This window comes from Triticum aestivum, chromosome 3B (assembly GCF_018294505.1).
Source record: "Triticum aestivum cultivar Chinese Spring chromosome 3B, IWGSC CS RefSeq v2.1, whole genome shotgun sequence".
In the NCBI taxonomy this organism is placed as follows: Eukaryota; Viridiplantae; Streptophyta; class Magnoliopsida; order Poales; family Poaceae; genus Triticum; species Triticum aestivum.
The window spans coordinates 391,381,310-391,396,121 of record NC_057801.1 but is presented as its reverse complement, the minus strand read 5'-3'; positions in this window follow the sequence as shown (position 1 = coordinate 391,396,121).

Here is a 14,812-nt window from a genome sequence, read left to right as displayed (position 1 = left end):
ACAGTACCAGTGACGCCCGAAATACTTCCGGTGGCCAAAACCTCACTTACTATATATTATTCTTTACCTCTGGACCATTCTAGAACTCCTCGTGACGTCCGGGATCTCATCCGGGACTCCGAACAACATTCGGTAACCACATACAAACTTTCCCTATAACCCTAGCGTCATCGAACCTTAAGTGTGTAGACCCTACGGGTTCGGGAGCCATGCAGACATGATTGAGACATCTCTCCGGTCAATAACCAACAGCGGGATCTGGATACCCATGTTGGCTCCCACATGTTCCACGATGATCTCATTGGATGAACCACGATGTCGGTGATTCAAGCAATCCCGTATACAATTCCCTTTGTCAATCGGTACGTTACTTACCCGAGATTCGATCATCGGTATCGCAATACCTCATTCAATCTCGTTACCGGCAAGTCACTTTACTCGTCCGTAATGCATGATCCCGTGACTAACTACTTAGTCACATTGAGCTCATTATGATGATGCATTACCGTGTGGGCCCAGAGATACCCCTCCATCATACGGAGTGACAAATCCCACTCTCGATTCATGCCAACCCAACAGACACTTTCGGAGATACCTGTAGTGCACCTTTATAGCCACCCAGTTACGTTGTGACGTTTGGTACACCCAAAGCATTCCTACGGTATCCGGGAGTGGCACAATCTCATGGTCTAAGGAAATGATACTTGACATTAGAAAAGCTTTTAGCAAACGAACTACACGATCTTGTGCTATGCTTAGGATTGGGTCTTTTCCATCACATCAACTTCTAATGATGTGATCCCGTTATCAATGACATCCAATGTCCATAGTCAGGAAACCATGACCATCTGTTGATCAACGAGCTAGTTAACTAGAGGCTCACTAGGGACATGTTGTGGTCTATGTATTCACACATGTATTACGGTTTTCGGTCAATACAATTATAGCATGAGCAATAGACAATTATCATGAACAAGGAAATATAATAATAACCATTTTATTATTGCCTCTAGGGCATATTTCCAACAACCCCCTAGTCAGTAGTCTTGGCAGCTTCGATGGCGGCGATCTTGTTAGCTTTGTTAGTAGCGTCCTTACCGAATCCCTCGATGGTGGTGTCTATGTCCATGTCATCAGTTGAGGGTGGGTCTGAGAAGAAGGAGAAGGGAGGGAGTCAAATTTAGGTCAAGTTCAATAAAACAAAATTGACTAAGGGATGGGACTGCTTGACAGAAATGACTTACCGGACTGGGTTTGTTGAGGAGGAGCAACTTCCCCTTCGACAACTTCGGTTGTTGTCGCCTGGTGCCGACATACCCACTTGCTGGCACATCGTCATCATAGACATGCTCGTCGGTGGAGGTCCTTTCTAGAGAGTTGGTTTCCACTGCAATGGTCGATGGAGGCGTCACAGCAAGATCTACCTTCGGACGTTCTTCTTCTTCGTGGAGCTCTTCTCCTGCTTCCTTGATGATGTCAACAATGACAACCTCGACACCAATGCTCACTAAATGAAAGGAGACAGTGTCCTCACACCGGGGTTGTGCTGGGGCTAATGATCACCATGTCCGCGCCAGGCGGCAAGTTTGTCGTCGGCTCATCCCCCACTGTGGTCGTCACCTTTTTCGCCATCCTTTGCACCAAGTTTTGGTCATCACTGTTAAGTCAAATTAAGATAGGAAAAATCATATCAACAAAAACGATGTATCAGGAATTGATAGAAGTAGTTGGCACATACTCTTCGTCCTCCTCCTTGTGGCTACGGACAGAGAGGTCATATTTGCCCTCAGGTCCAGCGCTAGAGGCAGGAGGTGGACTGGGAGTCCTGACTTGCTTGGTTGCCGTAGGTGCGGCAGGTTGAGAGGGCCTAGCCAGTCCAACAGTCGACGTGGTTGGCTGCCTCGAAGAGGTGCGCCACATTTGCTGTTGTTGAGGAGCTTGGCATCGAGATCATTGCCGCCTGATAGCCTTGGCGGCTGCTCCCTTGTCGACTACTTCATCGCTTAATACGGAGGATGAACTAACTCTCCGGAGGTGGCTTTTCGGAGGGTGCGGGTTTTCCTTGCCGGAATAGGAGGGACAGGGGGCTCCTTATGCACCTACTCCTGAGCGGTTTCATCACCTTGTTCCCCGGTAAGCTCTTCATGTCCTCCAACAGGCCCTTCCGGCGGCTCGTCTACCAGTTCGTCCTGAACTGCTTTGTCAACATTGGTTGCTTCGGATCCAGAACCGCTGGTGCCTCCGACCATTTTTGCTTCCACTCCCTGCTGGTAATGTGTGCCAGCTCTTCCTCGATGGTATTACGGATAAGGTCCGTCTTCTCCCTGATGGCTTTCTCCACCAGGGTGTCAAACCATCTTCTCACCGCTTCTTTAGGCGGTTCTTGCCAAGGTCCCTCGATGTCGTGGGCATTGCAGTCAGGCATCATTGCAATAATGGCATCCTTGGTGGAATTATTGCACAAAGGCACTACGTTCGCCAGCAGCTTGAACTTGCCGATGGCACGGAAGAGCTGGTGGTAGAGGACCCTGTGTTGCATTACCATCAAGTTAGCTCCAAGCCTAGCACTCACCCGCATGATATCTGCTGCGTTCTTGTAATCCCAAGCTGGCCTTCCCTTGTCCTGAAGGGGGTGATGCAGCGGCGGAGGAAATCTTCTCCTACTATCTCGATGGCGAGGCCAGCGGCCCTGAGGCGAAAGATGCGAGTTGTGGCGATGGAGAGCTTATTGTCGTTTACGTCAAGGGAGCCCTAACCCCTATCGCACTCCACCTTCTTCATCCTCGGCTTGTAGAAATCTGGGAACTCGGCATCCTTTATCCAGCACCATTCGGCTCGCCATTCAACCCACCTCAAGTGTAGTTGGCCATCGAGGTAGGCCTCCCGGGCACTGACTCTGGGGATCCAAGTAATGCCACCAAAAGGAACATCCGCTTCAACATGTGGAACAAAGTAATGGTGAAAGAGAGCAATGTTGGGAGTTACTCCGATGAAGTTCTCGCACATATGCATGAAGACAGACATACAGGTCATGGCATTTGGTGTGAATCGAGGAGATGGAACCCACATGTGTACATGATCTCAGAGAAAAAATAGAGATAGGGGGGACAAGCCTGCAATAGAAGTATGCGGTGAAGAAGGGGTACTTGTCTCCGCTGGATTTGGTAGAGCCCGGAAAAACTTGTGGCCCGGGATGGGCTACCATTTCCCTCCCCCACATGATTGCGTAGCACTCTACCAGATCCTCCTGCTTAAGAACTGGTGTGATGACGATGTTCTTCCTCCGCGGTGCTACCATTTCCTCCTTCCTCTCCTCATCTTCTAGGTTGGCTAGATTTTTAGATTTTCCCTAGCCTCTTTTTGGAGCCATGGTGGATGCTGCTACATCTTTAGCTTGCGTTGGTTTTCCTCGAAGAGGAGAGGGTGATGCAGCAAGTGTAGCATAAGTATTTCCCTCAGTTTTGAGAACCAAGGTATCAATCCAGTAGGAGGCTCCTCAAAAGTCCCACGCACCTACACAAACAAACTGAGAACTCGCAACCAACACAATAAAGGGGTTGTTAATCCCTTCACGGCCACTTGCGAAAGTGAGATCTAATAAAGATAGTATGATAAGATAAATATTTTTTTGGTATTTTGTAATATAGATGCAAAAAGTAAAGATGCAAATAAAAGTAGATTGAAAGCAAATATGATAAGAGATAGACCCGGGGGCCATAGGTTTCACTAGAGGCTTCTCTCAAGATAGCATAAGTATTACGGTGGGTGAACAAATTACTGTCGAGCAATTGATAGAAAAGCGCATAGTTATGAGATTATCTAGGCATGATCATGTATATAGGCATCACGTCCATAACAAGTAGACCGACTCCTGCCTGCATCTACTACTATTACTCCACACATTGACCGACTCCTGCCTGCATCTAGAGTATTAAGTTCATAAGAACAGAGCAACGCATTAAGCAAGATGACATAATGTAGAGGGATAAACTCATGCAATATGATATAAACCCCATCTTGTTATCCTCAATGGCAACAATACAATACGTGCCTTGCAACCCTTTCTGTCACTGGGTAAGGACACCACATGATTGAACCCAAAGCTAAACACTTCTCCCATGACAAGAAAGACCAATCTAGTAGGCCAAACCAAACTGATAATTCGAAGAGACTTGCAAAGATAACTCAATCATACATAAAAGAATTTAGAGAAGATTCAAATATTATTCATAGATAAACTTGATCATAAACCCACAATTCATCGGATCTCGACAAACACACCACAGAAAGAGTTTACATCGAATAGATCTCCACAAGAGAGGGGGAGAACATTGTATTGAGATCCAAAAAGAGAGAAGAAGCCATCTAGCTAATAACTATGGACCCGTAGGTCTGTGGTAAACTACTCACAACTCATTGGAGGGGCAAGGATGTTGATGTAGAGGCCCTCCGTGGTCGATTCCCCCTCCGGCAGAGTGTCGGTGAAGGCTCCAAGATGGGATCTCGCGGATACAGAAGGTTACGGCGGTAGAAATTGTGTTTCGTGGTGCCCCTGGATGTTTTCGGGGTACGTAGGTATATATAGGAGGAAGAAGTACGTCGGTGGCCGCCCGAGGGGCCCACGAGACAGGGGGCGCGCCCTACAGGGGGCGCGGCCCCTTATCTCGTGGGGCCCTTAGGAGCTTCTTGACTTGCACTCCAAGCTCTCCGGATCACATTCGTTCCAAAAATCACGCTCCCGAATGTTTCATTCCATTTGGACTCCGTTTGATATTCCTTTTCTTCGAAATACTGAAATAGGCAAAAAAAACAGCAATATGGGATGGGCCTCCGGTTAGTAGGTTAGTCCAAAAAATTATATAAATGTGTAAAATAAAGCCCATAAACATCCAAAAGGGGTAATATAATAGCATGGAACAATAAAAAATTATAGATACGTTAGAGACGTATCAAGCATCCCCAAGCTTATTTCCTACTCGTCCTCGAGTAGGTAAATGATAAAAAAGAAATTTTTGATGTGGAATGCTACCTAGCATAATTCATAATGTAATTTTCTTTATTGTAGCATGAATGTTCAGATCCAAATGATTCAAAATAAAAGTTCAAATTGACATAAGAAATAGTAATACTTCAAGCATACTAATCAAAGTAATCATGTCTTATCAAAATAACATGGCTAAAGAAAGTTATCCCTACAAAATCATATAGTCTGGTTGTTGCTCTATCTTCATCACACAAAGTATTTAATCATGCACAACCCCGATGACAAGCCAAGCAATTGTTTCATACTTCAATAATCTCAAACTCTTTCAACTTTCACGCAATACATGAGCATGAGCCATGGACATAGCACTATATGCGGAATAGAATGGTGGTTGTGGAGAAGACAAAAAGGAGAAGATGGTCTCACATCAATTAGGTGTATCAACGGGCTATGTAGATGCCCATTAATAGATATCAATGTGAGTGAGTAGGGATTGCCATGCAACGGATGCACTAGAGCTATAAATATATGAAAGCTCAACAAAAGAAACTAAGTGGGGTGCATCCAAATTGCTTGCTCACGAAGACCTAGGGCACTTTTGAGGTAGCCCATCATTGTAATATACAAGCCAAGTTCTATAATGAAAAATTCCCACTAGTATATGAAAGGGACAACATATGAGACTCTCTAACATGAAGATCTTGGTGCTATTTTGAAGCACAAGTGTGGAAAAAGAGATAGTAGCATTGTCCCTTCTCTCTTTTTCTCTCATTTTTTTACTTTTTATTTTTTTCTTCCTTTTTTTTCTTTGCCTTTTTTTTTCTTTTTGGCCTTTCTCTTTTTTCTTTTCTGTTTCTTTTTTTCTTTTTTTTCTTTTTGTAAAGTCCGAAGTCTCATCCCGACTTGTGGAGGAATCATAGTCTTCATCATCCTTTCCTCACTAGGACAATGCTCTAATAATGAAGATCATCACACTTTTATGGATTTACAACTCAAAGCTAGAACAAGATATGACTCTATATGAATGCCTCCGGTGGTGTACCGGGATGTGCAATGAATCAGGAGCGACATGTATGAAGATTATGAAGGTGGCCTTGCCACAAATACAATGTCAACTACATTATCATGCACAAAGAAATATGACAAAAGTAATGCGTGTCATATGAACAGAACGGTGGAAAGTTGCATGGCAATATATCTCGGAATGGCTATGGAAATGCCATAATAGGTAGGTATGGTGGCTGTTTTTAGGAAGGTAAATGGTGGGTGTATGGTACCGGCGAAAGCTGCACGGTACAAGAGAGGCTAGCAATGGTGGAAGGGTGAAAGAGTGCGTATAATCCATGGACTCAACATTAATCAAAAGAACTCATATACTTGTTGCAAAAATTTAGAAGTCATCAAAAACCAAAGTACTAAGCGCATGCTCCTAGGGGGATAGATTGGTAGGAACCATCACTCGTCCCCGACCGCCACTCATAAGGAAGACAATCAATAAATAAAATTGTGCTCCAACTTCATCACAAAGCGGTTCACCATACGTGCATGCTACGGGAATCACAAGCTTCAACACAAGCATTCTTTAAATTCATAATCACCCAACTATCATGACTTTAATATCACTACCTCCATATCTCAAAACAATTATCAAGCATCAAGTTGATCATAGCATCCAATTCACTTTCTATGATAGTTTTTATTATACCCAACTTGGATGCTCATCATTCTAGGACCAACTTTATGATCATAGCAAATACCATGTTGTTCTAAAAGACTCTCAAAATAATATAAGTGAAGCATGAGAGACTAGCAATTTCTTCAAAATTAAGACACCACCATGCTCTAAAAGATATAACTGAAGCACTAGAGCAAAAACTATCAAGCTCAAAAGATATAAGTGAAGCACATAGAGTATTCTAGCAAATTCTAATCAAATAGGCTTCTCCCAAAAGGTGTGTTCAGCAAGGATGATTGTGGTAAACTAAAAAGCAAAGATTAATATAATACACGACGCTCCAAGCAAAACACATATCATGTAGCGAATAAAAATATAGCTCCAAGTAAAGTTACCAATGAACGAAGACGAAAGAGGGGATGCCTTCCTGGGGCATCCCCAAGCTTAGCATTTTGGCTATTCTTGAATATCTTGGGGTGCCATGGGCATCCCCAAGCTTAGGCTCTTGCCACCCTTTATTCCATAGTCCATAAAAGCTTTACCCAAAACTTGAAAACTTCACAACACAAAACTCAACAGGAAATCTTATAAGCTCCGTTAGTGAAAGAAAACAAAACCACCACATAAGGTACTGCAATTAACTCATTATTTATTTATTTTGGTGTTAAACCTACTGTATTCCAACTTATTTATGGTTCATAAACTAATTTACTAGCCATAGATGCATTGAAATAAGCAAACAACACACGAAAAACAGAATCCATCAAAAACAGAACAGTCTATAGAAATCTGTAACTAACGCAAACTTAGGGAACTCTAAAAATCCTACCAAAATAGGAAGTCCTGGAAAATTTGTTTATTGAACAGCAGCAAAAAGAATCAATGCAAAAGAATGTTCCTGTGATTTAACAAAATTATATTCGTTCGTGCAAAGTTTCTGTTTTTCAGCAGAATCAAATCAACTATCATCGTAGGTTATCCTATAGGTTCTACTTGGCACAAACACTAATTAAAAGATAAAAACACCTCTAACCAGAAGGTAAATGCAAGATTTATTAATAAACAGTAGCAAAAACAAAAACATAAAGAAAATTGGGTTGCCTCCCAACTAGCGCTATCGTTTAACGCCCCTAGCTAGGCATAAAAGCGAAGATAGATCTAACGAGTGCCATCTTTGGCACTAAATTCATAAGTAGCACGCATGATAGATTCATAAGGTAATTTGACTTTCTTTCTTGGAAAGTGCTCAATGCCTTTCTTTAAGGGAAATTGGAATCTAATATTCCCTTCCTTCATATCAATAATCGCTCCAATCGTTCTAAGGAAAGGTCTACCAAGAATAATAGGGCAAGAAAGATTGCAATCTATATCAAGAACGATAAAATCTACGGGCACCAAATTTCTATTTGCAACAATAAGAACATCATTGATCCTTCTCATAGGCTTTTTAATGGTGGAATCCGCAAGGTGCAAATTTAAAGAGCAATTATCAAGATCATGGAAACCTAGAATATCACATAAAGTTTTCAGAATCGTGGAAACACTAGCACCCAAATCACACAAAGCAAAACACTCATAATCTTTAGTTCTAATTTTTATAGTAGGTTCCCACTCATCATTAAGTTTTCTAGGTATAGAAACTTCCAAATTAAGTTTTTCATCATAAGATTGCATCAAGGCATCAACAATATGTTTGGTAAAAGCTTTGTTTTTACTATAAGCATGAGGAGAATTAACAACAGATTGCAACAAGGAAATACAACCTTTTAAAGAACAATTATCATAATCAAATTCCTTGAAATCCGAGATAGTAGGTTCAACATTATTAGAAGTTGAGGATTCTCCAATCTCACTTTTACCAAATTTAGCATCAAGATCTAAAGTCTCCGAATTCTTGGGACGCCTTCTAGGCAAAGTTGATTCATCATCAGTCCCATAATCATCAAAATTCATATTGCAAAACATAGATCTAATCGGAGACGCATCAATAACTTTAAGATCCTCATCATTATTTTCACGGAAACTAGAAGAACACGCTTTTATAAAGCTTTCTTTTTTAGCATGCAATCTAGCGGTTCTTTCCTTGCACTCGTCAATGGAAATTCTCATTACTTTGAGAGACTCATTGATATCATGCTTAGGAGAAGAAGATCCAAGTTTAAGAGAGTTAACATCAAGCAAAAGTCTATCAACGTTCCTAGCCAAATCATCAATTCTTTTGAGAAATCATAAATTCTTTCACACTATTCTCAAAATCAGAGGGCATCTTATTAAAATTACCATAAGAATTATTGTAGGAATTTCCATAATTATTAGAGGGATTACTAGGGAAAGGTCTAGCATTAAAATTTCCTCTATACACATTGTTTCCAAAACTATTCCTACCAACAAAATTCACATCCATATATTCATTATTATTCTCAATCAAGGAAGAAAAAGGCATATCATTGGGATCAAGAGGAGTATTTTTAGTAGCAAACATCTTCGTAAGTTCATCCATCTTTCCACTCAAAACATTGATTTCTTCTATAGCATGCACTTTTTTACTAGAAGATCTTTCGGTGTGCCATTGAGAATAATTAGCCATAATATTATCAAGAAGTTTTGTAGCATCTCCTAATGTGATTTCCATAAGGGTGCCTCCCGCGGCCGAATCTAAGAGATTTCTAGAAGCAAAGTTCAAACTGGCATAAAAATTTTGTATGATCATCCATAAATTCAAACCATGAGTAGGGCAATTGTGAAGCATCAATTTCATTCTTTCCCAAGATTGGGCAACATGCTCATGATAAAGTTGTTTAAAATTCATAATATCGTTCCTAAGAGTGATGATCTTAGTGGGAGGAAAATACTTAGAGATAAAAGCATCTTTGCACTTGTTCCAAGAATCAATACTATTTTTAGGCAAAGACGAAAACCAAACTTTAGCACGATCTCTAAGTGAAAACGGAAATAACTTCCATTTGACAATATTTTTATCCGTATCTTTCTTCTTTTGCATATCACAAAAATCAACAAAGTTGTTTAGATGAGGAGCGGCATCTTCACTAGGAAGGCCAGCGAATTGATCTTTCATAACAAGATTCAGCAAAGCAGTATTGATTTCACAAGACTCAACATCATTAAGAGGAGCAATCGGAGTACTAAGGAAATCATTATTATTGGTATTCGAGAAGTCACACAATTTGGTATTATCTTGTGCCATGGCAACAAGTAATCCAACACACAAGCAAACAGAAAAATGGCAAGCGAAAAAGAGAGGAGGAGATTGGGAAAGAGAGGGCGAATAAAACGGCAAGGGTGAAGTGGGGGAGAGGAAAACGAGAGGCAAATGGCAAATAATGTAAATGCGAGGGAGATGGGTTTGTGATGGGTACTTGGTATGTCTTGACTTGAGCGAAGACCTCCCCAGCAACGGCGCCAGAAATCCTTCTTGCTATGTCTTGAGCTTGCTTTGGTTTTCCTTGAAGAGGAGAGGGTGATGCAGCAAGTGTAGCGTAAGTATTTCCCTCAGTTTTGAGAACCAAGGTATCAATCCAGTAGGAGGCTCCTCAAAAGTCCCACGCACCTACACAAACAAACTCAGAACTCGCAACCAACGCAATAAAGGGGTTGTCAATCCCTTCATGGCCACTTGCGAAAGTGAGATCTAATAAAGATAGTATGATAAGATAAATATATTTTTGGTATTTTGTAATATAGATGCAAAAAGTAAAGATGCAAATAAAAGTAGATTGAAAGCAAATATGATAAGAGATAGACCCGAGGGCCATAGGTTTCACTAGAGGCTTCTCTCAAGATAGCATAAGTATTACGGTGGGTGAACAAATTACTGTCGAGCAATTGATAGAAAAGCGCATAGTTATGAGATTATCTAGGCATGATCATGTATATAGGCATCACGTCCATAACAAGTAGACCGACTCCTGCCTGCATCTACTACTATTACTCCACGCATCGACCGACTCCTGCCTGCATCTAGAGTATTAAGTTCATAAGAACAAAGTAACACATTAAGCAAGATGACATGATGTAGAGGGATACACTCATGCAATATGATATAAACCCCATGTTGTTATCCTCGATGGCAACAATACAATACGTGCCTTGCAACCCTTTCTGTCACTGGGTAAGGACACCGCAAGATTGAACCCAAAGCTAAGCACTTCTCCCATGGCAAGAAAGACCAATCTAGTAGGCCAAACCAAACTGATAATTCGAAGAGACTTGCAAAGATAACTCAATCATACATAAAAGAATTCAGAGAAGATTCAAATATTATTCATAGATAAACTTGATCATAAACCCACAATTCATCGGATCTCGAAAAACACACCGCAAAAAGAGTTTACATCGAATAGATCTCCACAAGAGAGGGGGAGAACATTGTATTGAGATCCAAAAAGAGAGAAGAAGCCATCTAGCTAATAACTATGGACCCGTAGGTCTGTGGTAAACTACTCACAACTCATCGAAGGGGCAAGGATGTTGATGTAGAGTCCCTCCATGGTCGATTCCCCCTCCGGCGGAGTGCCGACGAAGGCTCCAAGATGGGATCTCGCGGATACAGAAGATTACGGCGGTGGAAATTGTGTTTCGTGGTGCCCCTGGATGTTTTCAGGGTACGTAGGTACATATAGGAGGAAGAAGTACATCGGTGGCCACCCGAGGGGCCCACGAGATAGGGGGGCGCGGCCCCCTATCTCGTGGGGCCCTCGGGCGCTTCTTGACTTGCACTCCAAGCTCTCCGGATCACGTTCGTTCCAAAAATCACGCTCCCGAAGGTTTCATTCCGTTTGGACTCCGTTTGATATTCCTTTTCTTCGAAATACTGAAATAGGCAAAAAAACAACAATATGGGCTGGGCCTGTGGTTAGTAGGTTAGTCCCAAAAATGATATAAATGTGTAAAATAAAGCCCATAAACATCCAAAAGGGATAATATAATAGCATGGAACAATCAAAAATTATGGATACGTTGGATACGTATCAGATGCAAAGGGAGTGGATTTGGTGGGAGAAAAATGGCGTGGTGGAGCGGCAGTGAAAGGAGCAAAGTGCTCTATTCTAGCACAAGAAATAAAACGAAGGAAGCGGATGCTAGATTAGAGGCGAAAGGGGTAAATGAGCAGCGACCCTAGCGATTTCCTTTTTATGGGGAAGGCACGGGGCTTGCTCTTTACTGTCCTACATGATTGTGCTTTTCAGGTGCACTACCCTTGGCAACTGTTCCAATCCACCTCTGCCATGTTCTGCATTTAATGCGCGTTGTGGGGGCATGGTAAAAGAGAAGATTACAACAGTTATCCTCTACCACGCCTGCCTGTGCACTATTTGGGCCTAGCCCAAGAATGCCCCGCATACGTGTGTGGCCCAGGCCTGGGGGCTCCTGTCGGTGCACTAATATACAGATACCTTAGTACCCTGAGTTGTGCATAGGCAGTTGTAGCCTTCCCGCCGACAAGGCTTGCCGGAGGACTGCTGCATACAAGACTCAAGATCCAATATACAAGACCATGAAGAAGACCTCCCGACATGTCATCGAGAAGTACTAAGTTAGTACCAAAGGTCAAGACTCCAGTTGTCGGCAAGCTCCACACCGGCAAGACAAGACCTGGCAAGCTCCTTGCTGAGAAGTTCCCCCCTTCTCGCTTCCTGATTCATCTCCAACGTATCTATAATTTTTAATTGCTCCATGCTATTATAGTATCAATCTTGGATGTTTCATATGCAACTTTATGCAATTATATATCATTTTTCTGGACTAACCTATTAAATTAGTGCCCAGTGCCAGTTGCTGTTTTTTTGCTTTTCGGGAAATCAATATCAAACATAGTCCAAATGCAAAAAAATACTTTGGATTAATTTTTTTGGACCAAAAGACAACCTAGAAGGTTCAGGAGAAGACCAGACGAGCCACAAGGGGGCGACAAGCTCGGGAGGCGTGCCTTAGGGATGCCCCCCCAGGCTTGTGGGCCCCTATGGCACCTCTTGACCTAATTCCACCTATATAAATACTCAAATATTCCTTTGACATAACAGAGCCACCCGAAATACTTTTTTCGGTGATGCAAGCTTCTGTTCTCGTGAGATCCCATCTTGGGGCCTTTTCCGGCACTTTGTTGGAGGGGGATTCGATCATGGAGGGCCTCTACACCAACCTTGTTGCCCTTCTGATGATGTGTGAGTAGTTTACCAAAGACCTACGGGTCCATAGCTAGTAACTAGATGGCTTCTTCTCCCTCTTCGATCTTCAATACAATGTTCTCCTCGATGTTCTTGGAGATCTATTCGATGTAATCTTCTTTTGCAGTGCGTTTGTTGATATCTGATGAATTGTGAATTTATGATCAGATTATCTATGAATATTGTTTGAGTCCTCTGTGAACTCATTTATGCATGATTTAGATAGCTTTGTATTTCTCTCCGATCTATCGATTTGGTTTGACCTATTAGATTGGTTTTCTTGCAATGGGAGAGGTGCTTTGTGATGGGTTTGATTTTGTGGTGCTCAATCCCAGTGACAGAAAGGGACATGCCACGTATTTGTAGCATTCCCATTAAGGATAAAAAGATGGGGTTTCTATTCTTTATGAGCTTAATACTCTAGATGCATGCTGGATAGCGGTCGATGTGTGGAGTAATAGTAGTAGATGCAGCCAGGAGTCGGTCTACTTGTCTTGGACGTGATGCCTTTATACATGATCATTGCCTTGGATATCGTCATGATTATTTGCTTTTCTATCAATTGCCCAATAGTAATTTGTTTACCCACCATATGCTATTTTCAAGAGAGAAGCCTCTAGTGAAAACTATGGCCCCTGGGTCTACTTTATCCTATATTAAAATCCTAAAAATACATTGCTGCAATTTTATTTACTTTATTTATTTTGCATTTTTGTGCTATCTATATATCTATCACAACACAATTTAATCCTTCCAAATAAAAGTAGAGGGATTGACAACCCCTTGTTCGCGTTGGGTGCAAGGATTTTTGTGTGTGTGCATGTACTGGTAACGAGGTGTTGCGTGGTTCTCCTACTAGATTGATAACCTTGGTTCTTAACCGAGGGAAATAATTTTCTCTACTGTATTGCATAATCCTCTCCTCTACGAGGAAATCCCAATGCAGCTCACAAATAGCAGCAGGAATTTCTGTCACCGTTGTCGAGGAGACATCATCAACATCTATCAAGTACCGACGCATAAACTTTCATCTCCTTGCATTTACATTATTCGTCATTTGCCTCTCATTTTCATCTCCCCCACTTCTAAAAAGTTTTTACAAAAATACAAAAATATTTTCCCTTGCCTTTTTCTTGTTCGCTTCCTTTGTCACGATGTCTTGAGAAAATTACCATGATATCTCTTATCATAAAAGGTTAGCCGAAATCGAGAAAAATACTAAGGACTTCATGCTTACACAATTTGAGCACAACAAATTTTTTACTGAAGAACTGAAGGAACATTCTACTTTGCTAGCTGCTATTTGAAAACAACTTAATGATTCTAATATATAAGTTTCTAATCTTCAATCTCGGTTTGCTCTTACTGAAAATTTGCTAGGAAAAATTTCTGATGCACAAAGTACACTAGTAAATTAGAAGGCAGCGAAATCGAAATCTTTTGCGCTTAGTAATGATGAAGATATTAAAATGGTTGGTGTCACACCCATTAATATTTGTTTAGTGATATTCAACTTGATGAGAAGGGGACTGTGTCAGATTACGGGTTCCGCAAACCCTTGAAAGGTTTGAACTCTAGGGTGCATGCGGAGATCTCAACCTGCCCAGCCTACCTACTCGTGATCCTCCTAAGCCTAGCACGTCGAGCTCAAAGAGACAAGGAGACATAGCAGTTTATCCTAGTTCGAGCCACCTTGCGGTGTAATACCCTACTCCAGCATTTTTGTGGATTGCCTCAAGGGGCTGAGGATGAACTAGTATAGTGGATGAACTGGCCTCGGGAGGTGAGGTGTTCTTAAGCTCAAGGGAACTAGACAGATGTGAACTAGATCCCTCTCTATGGTGGTGGCTAAGTCCTATTTATAGTGGCCTTGGTCCTCTTCCCAAATGTTGGCGGGAAGGGATCCCACAACGGCCGGATTTGAAAGGGGACGAGTAGTACAGCTTATCCTGACTAAAGTGGTCTTCG